Source organism: Phascolarctos cinereus, unplaced genomic scaffold, assembly GCF_003287225.1.
Source record: "Phascolarctos cinereus isolate Bilbo 61053 unplaced genomic scaffold, phaCin_HiC Scaffold_4;HRSCAF=312, whole genome shotgun sequence".
Taxonomy (NCBI): domain Eukaryota; kingdom Metazoa; phylum Chordata; class Mammalia; order Diprotodontia; family Phascolarctidae; genus Phascolarctos; species Phascolarctos cinereus.
In genome coordinates, this window is record NW_027555847.1 from 219398376 (window position 1) to 219412881 (window position 14506).

Genomic DNA, 14506 nt, shown 5'->3' on the forward strand with positions numbered 1-14506 from the left:
TAGGAGGAGGCAGAGCCATGATGGCAGAGTGAAAGCAGCAACTTGCTTGAGCTCTCCCCCAAACCCCTCCAAATACCTATAAAAATGGCTCTAAACAAATTCTAAGGCAGCTTAACCCACAAAAAGACGGAGTGAAACAAATTTCCAGCCCAAGACAACCTGGATGATTGATCAGAAAGGTATACCTCGCCCGGCTGGGAGCAGAGCACAACTAGGCGTGGGCGCGCAGGCCACAGCAAACCTGGAGCAGGCCTCAGAGGGCTGAATCGCGGGCAGCTGTGGCGGTTTCCAGACTCCTCAATCCACTAATGCCAAAGACAACTTAGAAGGTCAGAGGGAAAAGTCTGTTTCTGTGGTGCTGAGAGAAAAAGGCGGGGTCTCAGCTCCATTCCCCAAGAGAGTGGCCCTGGTGGGGGGGGGGGAGGGAGCTGCTTCCTGAGCTTCTGGCCCACAGACTGAGGGGGAATCCAGTGGCTGATCAGAGGGGGATTGCAGGGATCTCTCTGCTGGTGCTGAGACAGGAATCTCTTGCTTTGCCCGTGCTTGGATCTGGGTCACAGTTCTGGGCGGTGGAGCTGGGGTGAAGAGAAGCGCTGGCATGGTGGAGCTCATAGTGGCTGTGGACAAGAAACCTTCCTCACAATTCCAGGGCAGAAAGGAGTGCTTGTGGTCACTAATAGACCACAGCACAGGCCAGGAAAGGAGTAAACACCTCACCCCTTACCATACCACCTTGCAAGAACTGAAAATCTACAGGCCTTACAAGTATCTCTGAAAACAGCTACATAAACCCCCGAAGCTTGGTTCAGTACATTCTCCACATTGGAAGCATACTCACCTTAACAAATAGTTTAAAACTCAAGTAATTGGCTGAGATCATAAGCAAACCTTGCAAAAAGAGTCAGATTATATTATCTTACTTTGGTGACAAAGAAGATCAAAATATACAACCAGAAGAAGACAACAAAGTCAAAGCTCCTACATCCAAAGCCTCCAAGAAAAATATGAATCAGTCCCAGGCCTTGGAAGAGCTCAAAAGGGATTTTGAGAAGCAAGTAAGGGAAGTAGAGGAAAAACTGGGAAGAGAAATGAGAGTGATGCAAGAAAATCATGAAAAACAAGTCAATAGCTTGCTAAAGGAGACCCAGAAAAATACTGAAGAAAATAACACCTTAAAAAACAGCCTAACCCAAATGGCAAAAGAGGTCCAAAAAGCCAATGAGGAGAAGAATGCCCTAAAAAGAAAAATTGGCCAAATGGAAAAGGAAGTCCAAAAGATTACTGAAGAAAATACTTCCTTAAAAATTAGAATAGAGCAATTGGAGCTAGTGACTTTATGAGAAATCAAGACACTGTAAAACAAATCCAAAAGAATGAAAAATTAGAAAACAATGTGAAATATCTCATTGGAAAAACAACTGACCTGGAAAATAGATCCAGGAGAGAGAATTTAAAAATTATTGGACTATCTGAAAGCCATGATCAAAAAAAGAGCCTAGACATTCAAGAAATTTCAAGAAATTATCAAGGAAAACTGCCGTGATATAGTAGAACCAGAGGGCAAAATAGAAATTGAAAGAATCCACTGATCTCCTCCTGAAAGAGATCCCCAAAGGAAAACTCCTAGGAATATTATAGCCAAATTCCAGAGTTCCCAGGTCAAGGAGAAAATATTACAAGCTGCCAGAAAGAAACAATTCAAGTACTGTGGAAACACAATCAGGATAACACAAGATTTAGCAGCTTCTACATTAAAGGACCAGAGGGCATGGAATATAATATGCCGGAGGGCAAAGGAGATAGGATTACAACCAAAAATCACTTACCCAGCAAAACTGAGTATAATCCTTCAGGGGAAAAAAACGGTCATTCAGTGAAATAGAGGACTTTCAAGCATTCTTGATGAAAAGACCAGAGCTGAATAGAAAATTTGACTTTCAAATACAAGACTCAAGTGGAACATGAAGAGGTAAACAGGAAAGAGAAATCATAAGAGACTTATTAAGGTTGAACTGTTTACATTCCTGCATGGAAAGATGATATTTATAACTCATGAGACCTTTGTCAGTATTAGGGTAGTTGGAGGAAAAAAATTATATGTATGGATAGATAGATAATAGATAGATAGATAGATAGATAGATAGATAGATAGATAGATAGACAGACAGATAGAGGGCACAGGGTGAGTCAAAGATTAAGGCGTCATATCCAGAGAATAAAATTAAGGGATGAGAGAGGATTATATCTGGAGAAGAAAGGGAGAGGTAGAATGGGGTAAATTATCTCACAAAAAAAAAACAGAAAAGAAAATGCTCTTACAGTGGAGGGGAAATGGGGGAAGGTGAGAGGGAATGAGTGAATCTTATTCTCATAGGATTTGGCTTAAGGAGGGAATAACATACACATTCAATTGGGTAAGGAAATCTGTCTTACCTTATGGGAAAATAGGGGGAGAAGGGGACAAGAGAGCAGGGGGATGATAGAGAGGAGGGCAGATTGGGAAAGGGGGTAATCAGAAGCAAATACTTCTGAAAAGGGACAGGGTCAAAAGAAAGAATAGAATAAATGGGAGGGCAGGATAGGATTAAGGGAAATAGAGTTAGTTTTTCACAACATGTCTACTATGGAAGTGTTTTGCATAACTGCACATGTATAACCTATATTGAGTTGCTTGCCTTTTCAATGAGGGTGGGTGGGGAGGGAGGAAGGGAGAAGATTTGAAACCTAAAGTTTTAAAAACATATGTTTAAAAAAATGTTTTCACATGCTACTGGGAAATAAAAAATACAGGAAATGGGGTACAGAGGTCTGTCCTGCCCTACAGGAAAATAGAAGGGGAAGGGGATAAGAGAAGGGGGGAAGAGATAGAAGAGGGGGCAGGAGAAGGGATATTCAGAATGCATGCCATCTTGGGGTGGGGGGAGGTGAGATGGGGTGAAAATTTAGAACTCAAAATCTTGTGGAAGTAAATATTGAAAACTGAAAATAAATAAATTTATTTTTTAAAAAGTGTTTTAGGAAAGAGATCTGTGATACATTGGTCTGCTTTGTGATAGGGGCCTCCTGAAGAATCAGTCGATAGGTTTTCACTGAGCAGACACCATGTGCCAGGCTCTCTGTGGAGTGTCAGGCCATGTACTGCCCCGTGAAGCACAGGACCCAATCCTGATCTTTAGGAACTTAAAATCAGTTGGGAGAGATGCTATGTAGACATATAAAAAGATGACTAACTTCATCAAGCTGTGTATAAGGGGTATAGGCCCTCCCTAAGGGGAGTTTGGGGGTGGGGCAGGGGTGAAATTCCAGTAGGATTTCAGGAAGGATGTGGAAATTGAGCAGGACCCTGAAAGTTGGGTAGCACATGTAGAGAGGGAACAAAAAAAAAAAGCATTTCAGCCTATTTTAATCTTTTGGAACCAAAGGAATAATTCTAAGGATAGAATTCTCAAAGAGCAGAATTTTGGGCCAATGGGGAGATATTTCAAGGCACTGGGACTTCATGGTACCCATCCACTCTGTCTACATATTTCTTTGTCTGATCCAAAGCTGATGTAGCCTCTGGCTAAAATACCAATGTCTCTTCCTCTACCACAAACTGTTGAAGATTATGAAACATTTCCCAGGCATTTATTAAACTTCCCACCCTCTCATTCTGGTAATATCTTCATTCCTTAATGGGTGGCCTAGGACACAGGCAGCAATCCTCTCAGGTCCTATCGGGGTTCTATGGCAGAGTTGAGAATAGGACCCAGGAGGCCAGAGTCCCAGTCAAACCCATTTGTCACGTCTCTTCTCTGCTTATTGGTTTGTGGGTTCATGCTCTCCAAGGCACGGCAGCCAGGAGGAATCTTATGCAGCTCTATTGGCTTTCCGTCTCCTGGACAGATGTGGCCAATAAATAGGAATATGTGCTCTTGGGTTTGCATTCAAAATCGATGAGAGGGAGGGTTCAGGGAGCTGAATTTGTTCCACATCAAGCAGATAATTCATTAAACAAATGTTTATTTTAAAAAACCTACTGAGTGCCAGGGGGCAGCCAGGTGGCAAAGTGGATTAAGTGCTGGCCCTGGAGTCAGGAGGACTCAAGTTCAAATCTGGCTTCAGACACTTCCCAGCTGTGTGACCCTGTGCAAGTCACGTAACTGTGCCTCAGTTTCTCATCTGCAAAATGAGCTGGAGAAGGAAATGGCAAACTACTCCAGTATCTTTGCCAAGAAAACCCCAAATGGGGTTGTGAAGAGTCAGACAGAACTGAAAAAAAGCTCAACAACATTAAGTGCCATGCTGTGTTAAGACATTGGGGGGGGAGATACAAAGATCATTTGTGTAGGCTCCTTGCCCTCAGAGAGCATGTAATCTAATAGGAGAGATAAGACAGGAACACAAACAGCAGCTCATATTGATTGAGGCTTTAAGGTTTTCAGGCTATTTCATTATCTTGATTTTATAACACCATTATCTCCCATTTGAATGATAAGAAAACTGAGGCTCAGAGAAATTTAGTCAGTGGAGTTGGGCTTCCAACCTAGGTTTCTTTTGTAAGAAAGAATTTATTGATGTTTTTTGTCTTTTGTGTTCATTTATTTCAGTCATGTCTGATTCTTCCTGACCCCATTCTGGGTTTTCTCGGCAAAGACGCTGGAGTGGTTTGCCATTTCCTTCTCCAGTTCATTTTACAGATGAGGAAGCTGAGGCACATAGGGTTAAAGTGACTTGCCCAGGGTCACACAGCTAGGAAATATCAGAATGGATTTGAACTCACAAAGATGAGTCTTCCTGACTCCAGACCCAGTGCTCTATCCACTGAGCTTCCTAGCTGCCCTTGCCCTTTTACATCACCATAATTTTCCTGTATCTCTCCCCCATCTCCTCCCCTAGAGCTAGCCTATATAATAACAAATAATATTTTCTTAAAGACAAAAGAGAAAGATTAAAATCAGCACAACTAAATAAATACACTGAAAAGTCTGAAGATAGATACTGTGTACAACATTTGTGGACCCCCAACTTGTGCAAGGGGCTTGTGCTCTCATATCTTTTCGAGTCACGCTTGTTCTTTGTAATTTTTCACCATTTATTTTTGATTTGTGGGTGTGGTTGTCCTTTCCGTTCAGGTTGTTGTACTTACTGTGCATGTTGTTTTCTTGGCTCTGCTTACTTCATTCTGCATCAAGTCATAGAGCTCTTTCCATGCTTCTCTGAATTCATCATATACATCATTTCTTTTTTTTTTTTGTCTTTGCAATCACACATATTTTGTTTTGTGCTTCTAAAAACATTATTCTGAAAATGTATCCTTAGGCTTTACCCCACAGACAAAGGAATACACACACACACACACACACACACACACACACAAATGGTTAAGTACCCCTGTTTAAATTGATCCCTTTTATACATCATTTCTTACAGCATGTTATACTCCATTTACCCACTCCCCAATAGAAGGGCATCTACTTCCCACCTTCCCCCAGATATTTTCTATCACAAAGGGTGCTGTTACAAATATTTTGGTGTATATGGAGACTTTTCTTCTTATCAATGGCCTCCTTGGGGGTAAAAGTCCAGTAATGGAATCTCTAGGTCAAAGGGTATGGATATTTTTTGTTTCTTTAATTGCATAATTCCAAATTGCTCTCCAAAACGGTTGTACTGATTGCCCAGTTCTTTAGACCCCAATTCCAGTACCCTTTCTAATATACCACACAACCTCTCTAAAGCAAATTGGACTCATCAATGCCTAGAGGCAGCTTGGAATAGTGACTAGAAAGCTGGCCTCGAAGTCAGTTTGTGGGTTTGAGTCTTAGCTCTTACTTTGGACAATTAGCAACCTCTCGGTACCCATAAATAATCCTCAAAGCCTACAAATTGTAAGGAAAAGTGTCCATCTCCCTTGTTAGAGTTGGTTTGCTCACACCAAGGAAATCACAGGTCCATTTAAAAAAAAAGGTACTAACAAGGTACTAATAAAAAAGTACTAACAAAATGCTGAAGTTAAATAAGGGAAAGATCTTTCCGTTGGGAAGATCTGGGAGGGCTTCCTGGGGAAGGTGGCAGGTAAGCTGGGTCTTGAGGACAGGTAGGATTTCAAAGACTAGGTGCTTAATGAGTGCCTGAAGTCAGCCTTGGTAGACCTACTGAAAAGAGTTTATTCCTTTCAGTGAAGGTGTCTTAACATCCAGCTTACCACTGTGCTCTGCCTTGATCCATCCCACTGGGGGTAGGACTGGAGGGGACATAGGATCATAGATTTAGGTCTAGAAGAGACCTTAAAAGTAGGTCATCAAGCCCAACTCTCTCATTTTACAGGTGAGGAAACTGAGGCTCAGAGAGATTAAGTGGCTTGCCAGAGTCTCATAGCTAGTAAAGCGTCTCAGGTAAAATTTGAACTCAGCTCTTCCTGACTCCAAGGCCAGCACTCTAGCCACGACACTGTGCTGCTTGAGACTCCCAACTGGTGCAAAGGGGGGGAGCCATGGACATGAAAAGAGGAGGGGTCATTCCTGAAGTTCCAGAGAGTAGGGTTATTCTTGTATTCTAGTAGGAGGCCATTCTTGAGACAGGGTTGAAGCTGGGATGACCAGTAGCTTTGCTGTTGTCATTCAGTCATTTTCAGTCACGTCTGGTGAATGTAGGAAGATGAATCTTCCTGGCTGCAGGCCTGGCACTCTATCTGTTTTACCACCTAGCTGCTCCAGTAGCTAGGAAACAAGAAGTGTTCAGCTTGGTGTTAGGAAGACCTCAGTTCAAATCCTGCCTCAGACACTACCTAGCTGTGTGACCCTGGGCAAATCAATCAACTGCTCTCAGTTTCAAGTCTCAGTCTCAGTTTCTTTCTCTGTGAAATGGGAATAATAATAGCATCTACCTCCAGCGTTGTCATAAGAATCAAATGAGATAACATTTATAAAATGCTTTGCAAACCTTAAAGTGTTATGATTATTAAGAGGATCTGACAGTTGGGCACCCAATGAATTCCTCCAGTCACTTCGGCAAGATGTTAAAGCTCTGCTCAGAAATCAGCATTCTATAAACTTCTTTGCCTCTGTGATTTTGTATTTGCTTCCTTTTTTAAAATTTTCCTAATAAATATCCCTGTTGAAAAATTCTAAACCTGTCTCTACTAAACTAAGAGGAAAAATGATTTGTCTCCACCTTCCTCAGGACCTTCCCTGTCACTGGGAAGAGGGATTAAATTTGTTCTGCTTGGCCCCAGAAGGCAGAACTAGTTGTAACTGGGAAAAAAACTTCAACAGGAAACATTGAGCTTGATATAAGGAAAAATTTCCCCATCATTAAGGTTGTGCAAAAGTGGAAAGATTGGGTGAGTTCCTCATCACTGGAGGTCCTCAACAGAGACGATAACAGGAGCTTCAATAAACACACATTAAGCACCTACTGTGTGCCAGGAACTATGTTGAAGGCCAGGGACATAGAGAATTTAAAAGGAGCTCAGGTTTTTGCATATGTTTTGTTTTGGGGCAGGTAGGTGGCACAATGGATAGAGCGCTGGCCCTGTAATCAGGAAGACTCATCTCAAATCTGACCTCTGACACTTACTGGCTGTGTGACCTTGGGCAAGTCACTTTAACCCTCTTTGCCTCGGTTTCCTCATCTGTAAAATGAGCTGGAGAAGCAAATGGCAAACCACTCAAGTATATATGCCAAGAAAACCCCAGATGGGGTCACAAAGAGTCTAAAACATGTCTGAAACATGACTGAACAACAAAAACATTTTGTTTGACCTGACCTGTGATTTAATCAGCGTTAGGAGTTCCTAGTGAGAAACTTCCTCTTCCCACTCAGGTTGGCACCTTCTCTGCTATTTCTAGCCCTAGAGAGTCACCTGGGCCACTAAGAATTACAGTGACCTGCCCACAGCCACACAGACAGGGTTATGTAGTAAGTGGGACTTGAATCCAGGTTTGCCTGAGTGAAGCCAGTTTTCCACAACCACTACTCTAGGCTGCCTCTAGGCATGATAAATGGCTTGAGCCCAGGCCTTCCTGATCCCTTCACTGTCCACTAGGCCAAGGTGAGATAGGATGCACACACAAATGAATTCTGGTACCAGGGAGAATGTGGTAGAAAGAGAGGAGAACCAGGCAGAGTACTATGAAAATCTGAAGAGGGAGAGATTGTTTCCTTGTGAGAAGGCAAGGAGAGCTTCATAGAAAAGTCTCATTTGAAAAAAAAAATGGAAAGGCTTGAGATGAATGGGAGAGAAAGCTTCTTCCAAATATGGGACCACTTCTTGGGAATGTCATAAAGGTGATTCCTGTTCAGATGTGGTTGGAGTAGATGACAAGCTCATAAGCTCAAAGTTAAGAGCTGGAAGGAATTATAGAGGTCTAGTCCAGTGCCTTCATTTTACAGAAGAGGAAATGAAGCCCAGGGAGGTTAAATACCTACCGAGACTCACTCAGGAAGTGAGTATCACATGAGGGATTTGAATCCAGGTTCTCTGACTCCAGGAGTGCTTCACAGAAGGAGTCCAACATTGAGATTCCATGATTCTGTGTGTCATGTTGGATGGAATTCTGGACTTGAACTCAGGAAGACTTGAGTTCACCTGGCATTCCTACCTATGTGACCTTGGCCAAAGTCTCTCAGTCTTCTCACCTGTAAAATGGGGAAGAATAATAGCACAGGAGATAAATTTCAAGTGAGATGACATAAAGTATTTTGCAAACTTTAAAGTGCTATTATTATAATGATGACACTAAGACACCAGGGTAAGTAGAACTCAGGTAAGTAGTTGTTATTCAATTGTTTTTAGTTGTGTCTAACTCTCTGTGACCTCATTTGGGGTTTTCCTTCTCTAGCTTATTTTACAGATGAGGAACTGAGGCAAACAGGGTGAAGTGATAGCTAGTAAGTGTCTAAAGTCAGATTTGAACTCAAGTCCTCCAGACTCCAGGGTCAGCACTCTATCTACTATGCCACCTAGTTGCATTGTCAGTCAGTCAGTCAACTAGCATTTATTAAGTGCCTACTATGTGCCAGGGACTGTGCTAAATACTTGGAGAGACAAAGAAAAAAAAGTCTGTTCTCAAGGAATTCACAGTCTAATGAGGGAAACAACATGCAGACAACTATATACAAACAAGATTTAGACAGGATAAATTGGGGGTGTTCTCAGAGGGAAGGCACCAAGATTAAGGAGGACTGGGAAAAGCTTTTTGCAGGAAATGAGACTTTACCTGGGACTTAGAAGCCAGAAGGGCCAGGAAGTGGAGATGAGGAGAGAGAGCATTCAGGCACGGGGGACAGCCAACGAAAGTGCCTGGAGTGGAGCGATGTAGTGTCAAATTTAACGAACAGCAAGGAGGCCAATGTCAATGTATCATTGAGTGTTTGGGAGGTATTTGGGAGCTGGGTGGAGTATAAGGTGTAAGAAGACTGGAAAGATAGAAAGGGGCCGGTTTATGAAGTCTGAAAGCCAAAGAGTATTTTACATTTGATCCCTGAGGTAACAGAAAGCCATTGGAGGTTTTTGAATGGAAGGTGGGGGTGGGTGACATGCCCTTTAGGAAAATCACATTAAAGACTTACATGAACTGATGCTGAGTGAAGTAAGCAGAACCAAGAGAACATTGTGCCCAGTAAAAAGCAACGATGTTCGATGACCAACTTTGATAGACTTACTTACCTCTTCTCAGCAATGCAAGGATCTAAGACAACTCCAAAAGGCTCACAATGGCAAATGCTATCCACATCCAGAAAAAGAACTATGGAGTCTGAATAGAGATGGAAGCATACTATTTGCTCTCTCTTTTTTGTTTCTTCTTTCTTGTGGTTTCTCCCATTGGTCCTAATTCTTCTTTACAACATGATTAATGTGAAAATATGTTTAATGTGAATGTATATGTATAACCTGTATCAGATTGCAAGCCGTCTTGGAGAGGGGGGAGGGGAGGGGAGGAAGGAGGAGAAAATTTAGAACTCAAAATCTTATGGAAGTAAATGTTGAAAACTAAAAATAAATATTTTTTAAAAGAAAGATCATGTTGACAGCTGAGTGAGGGATGGATTGAAGTGGGGAAAGATCCAAGGGAGGTATTATATGCTTAGTGCTACAAAATGATGATGCAAACCCTCTCTAGTCTAGAATTTTTTGGTAATACAAAGACCACTAGAGTAGGAGTCAGAAGACTTGAGTTCTCATTCTAACTTCATCATTAACTTGCTGTGTGACTTTAGGCAAATCACTGCCATCTCTGAGCAGGGCTATCGCCAGTCATCCTAACTTATTGCCATTGGACTCTGATGACTCTGGAGGAGAGAGTGAGGCTGATGACTTTGCACGACCTGCCTCACTTAAATCCAATTCACTTACAAGTCAAGATATCACCCTCCTGACGTCTCTGGTCCTCTTTGAGAACGAAGGACGATCAACAATCTCCCTCTCTGAGCTTTGGTTTCCTTTTCTGTAAAATAATGGACTAGATGACCTCTAAATTTCCTTCCCGCTCTAAGGTTCTATAATTCTACTCGGTCAACCTGGGAGACTGACTCTGTTTCTGACTTCTCCCTTATCCCTTCCCCTTCCCTCCTGGCTGGCCTATGTATGGGCTTCCAACTTAACATGCATCTTGTTGTACCAACTTTCCCTCCATCTGCTAATGTTTACTTGGCCTCATCCCTAAAATAATATTGCAGTATTGTGTGCAGCCGGTGTGTCCTCCTCCCGTTGCAGAGCGGCTGCCTGTGTGAAGTTAATGAATACTGCTGGTTTAGGGAGCAACCAGAGATAAGGATGGGTGTGCATGCGTTGGGCGAGAGGTGGATGGGGTGGATGGGGGTTGTGAGCTATCCCTCATTAATGGGTAGGTTGCATTAAGAGGACTATTCTCCCAGCAAAGGCCCCAAATATAAATAGATGAGGCCTGAAGGACTGTTCCAGGGAGAAGCATTGTTAGGAGAAGGTGTTTATTGTGTTGAGCTTCTTCCAGGTCCACCCCTGACCCACCCTGGCCGTGGTTGGGCTCCTGCAACATTTACTATTTCTGCCATACCACGATGCTATGGCTGGTTAGCTCAGGGGGCTAAGGGGGTGGATATAGATAGATAGATAGATAGATATAGATATTTTAGGCAATTGGGGTTAAGTGACTTACCCAGGGTCACACAGCTAGTAAGTGTCAAGTGTTTGGTCTGAGGCCGGATTTGAACTCAGGTCCTCCTGATTTCAGGACCGATGCTCTATCCACTGCACCACCTAGCTGCCCCAAGAATCTAAGCAGTGGCTAGATTCTAGGAATCTGAGCTGTGGCTAGATTATAAAGAATCCCAGCCAGGGGGTGGATATTCTTGTCAAGGCCAAGTTCATCAGTTTGTTCTCCATGTGGACCAGTCAGTTTTACAGCTCGTATGTATCTCCACTCTAGGTCAGTTAGGTGGCACAGTGGATAGAGTGCTGGGCCTGAGTTCAAATCTGGCCTCAGACGCTTATTAGCTGTGTGACCCTGGGCAAGTCACTTCACCCTATTTGTCTCAGTTTTCTCATCTGTAAAATGAGCTGGAGAAAGAAATGGCAAACCACTCCAGTATCTTTGCCAAGAAAACCCCAAATGGGTCAGACATGACTGGAAAATGACTGTACTGAAAACACACACACACACACACACACACACACACACACACACTTAAAGTTTATAGAACCAAGATTAAAAACCCTATCCTAGAGCCACCGAATGTTTTTAGGCAAAGGGTAACAAGGTCAGATCCATTCATTAGGAAGATTGTTTTGGCAGCTGTTTGCTTGACCCGAATTTAAAAGTTCTGTTTAGTGAATACTAAACTCCTACACATATATAATATTTCTTCCTGAGAGAATCCCATTATGTCATTGCTTCTTTTGTCTCCTTAAAGCTATCTTTATCTTGTCATCCAGGAATAGGGATATGACTGGTAGATAGAAATCCATAGTTATTAAATCCTTCAATCCTTTTCAAGATGAAGGAAGCGTATCCAAAAGCCCACAGAGGGCTTAGCCAACCCATGGCTCTCAGTGGGTCTTCCTGGTTTCTCCCAGGTTCTAGGTCAGGCCTCTTTCTGCACAGAGCCTCCGATAAGGGACAAAAATCTTGAGGACCTTTGGTTTTAGGCTTATCAGCACCTGGGAAAAAATCTGAGGCAAAGTCTTGGGGGGGGGTGTGAATTAAGGACTCCTAATTCTAAATTATTGAAGAGTGTATCTTAAGACCTGCTCAGAAGCAAAAGCATTAGAGTCTATCAGAGGCAGGTAATTAGGTTTTAGGGTAAAAGAACACAAGACTAGAAAAGGCCCAATCCCAAGAATATCATCTGCCTTTTGTTTCCCGAATGTCTTGGACTCGTTCAGGAATTCCTCCCACAGAATGGAATGCCAGTTTACACTGCCATTCTATAATCACCTCACATCTGTATACAAATGTGCATAATTTGTTACTTGCATGTCCCATGAAACTTCAACACTGGTGTCATACTCTGTAGCCAGATGCAAAGGGGGCCTGTGAACTTGGATGGGGGGGAAATCACATTTTAATTTTCTGTGACTTCTAAGTTCCGATTTAGTCTTTCCTTCAATTATGATTTTTAAAAAATCTTTTTAATTATTTAACTTTTTTTCAGGGAACAAGTATTTTTAAACTTATTCTGTCTCTACTAATACACCTTCTCTTATTCTTCTGAGAAGGGGTTCCTTGGCTTCACCGGACTTCCAAAAGGATACATAACACACAAAAAAGTTAACAACCCCTGTTCTATTCTCTGGTCTCGATATTTTAATATCTAGAGCTGTGGCACTCAGTTTCTTCCTCTGTAAAATAAGGTTTGACTAAGCTGATCTTTTAAGCTTAAATTTAAATTTTTTCAGTTAACACAAATCTGTTCTATTTTTCTTACTTCATTCCACACCTTCCCCCATTGGAGGGGAAAAAAAAACCTCTTGTAATAGATATGCATAGTAAATCAAAACAAATTCCCACATCAGCCATATCCAAAAACATATGTCTCATTCTGTGCCAAGTCCATTATATCTCTCTGTCAGGAGGAGGGAAGTACACTTCAACATCAGCCTTCTAGAATTATGATTGGTCATTGTGTTGATCAGAGTTCTTAGGAATACTGATTTTTAATTTTTATTTTTTTCAATTATATGTAAAAACAATTTTTAACATTTTAAAAAATTTTAGCTCCAAATTCTCTCCCTCCCTGCATCTTCTCCCCCACACTCTTGAGAAGGCAAGCAATTTGATAACTAGACGATTTTAAAAGATTCCCTCCAAGACTCAGTTCTCTGATTCTATAATTCTCTGTCGGTGTGGGGTAGCATTGGCCCACTAGAAGTTTAGAATCCCTATTTCCATGTTGTTTTTTCTCACTTTCCCTTGTTGGCTTTTAAGCATTTTAAGCATTTAAAACACAGAAATCATGAACTAGATCCTAGGTTTAAAACTAAAATGAATACTACTGTGATGTAAGAAATGATGAGCTGGTTGATTTTAGAAAAACATGGATAGATTTGCATGAAATGATGAAAAGTAAAATGAGCAGAACCAAGAGAACGTTGTATACAATAACAGCAATATTGTTCAATGAACAACTGCGAACAACCATCAACTACAAAGGACCTATGAAGGAGATTGCTATCTACCTCCAGAGAAAAAACAGATTAATAGGAGTATGCATAGTATGCTTTAACACAGATTGATATATCTGTGTCAAATGGTGGCCTTCTCCAGTGCATGGTGGGGAGGGAGACAGTTCGAAACTCAAAATGTAACAAAAATTAAATTAAATTAGAAAAAAACTAAAAGGAACTTCAGAAGAAACCTAGCCTGCCCATATCATTTTACAGAAGAGGAAGCTAAAGCTCAGGGAAGGTAAGTGACTTGCCCAAGGTCATACAAGTAGGGTTATATGATCATAGGTGGAATCATAAATCTAGAGGTAGAAAGGGACCCCAGAGACCATCTGGTCCAATCCCTAACCATTTTACAGAGAAGGAAACTGAGTCCCAGAAAATTTTGTGATTTGCACAGTGATCCTATCAAACCCTTCAAACCCTTAAACCTTGATGCATCCAGGAATAATAATAAGCCATTGCATGAGGAACTTTTACTTTAATGTGACATATATGTTGACACTTCAATAACTTCCTCCCTTGTATTATTCTTACCTGTATTCCTGTTGTATCTGTCTATAGTAGAATGTAAACCCCTAGAGGGCAGGCAATATATTGTTTTTCATCCATACTACCCACCACAGTATCTTGCACAACCTAGCCACTTAATAATTGCTGGACTGAACATTTATCAAGATACTCTACAGCTCGAGGGGCCAGGGTTACACCATGTAACTTTTGGATACATAGCAGTTGCTTAATAAATGCTTATGGAATGACTGACTTTAATACAGAGTATAGGTTATTGTTGTTCAGTCATTTTTTCAGTCATGTCCAACTCTTTATGATTCCGCTTGGGGTTTTCTTGGCAAAGATACTGGGGTAGCTTGCCATTTT

The 14506-nt window shown here is 41.7% G+C and overlaps 1 long non-coding RNA gene across 1 annotated transcript; it reads right to left on the bottom strand.

The window, feature by feature from the left end:
• Positions 1–5598: 5598 nt before the first annotated feature.
• LOC144456657 (uncharacterized) lies at positions 5599–8617 on the bottom strand. Its single transcript, XR_013485667.1, has 2 exons — positions 8413–8617; positions 5599–6701 (listed from the first exon to the last, which is right to left on the bottom strand). It is a non-coding gene; the product is annotated as an uncharacterized LOC144456657 (long non-coding RNA).
• Between the last annotated feature and the right edge of the window lie 5889 nt (positions 8618–14506).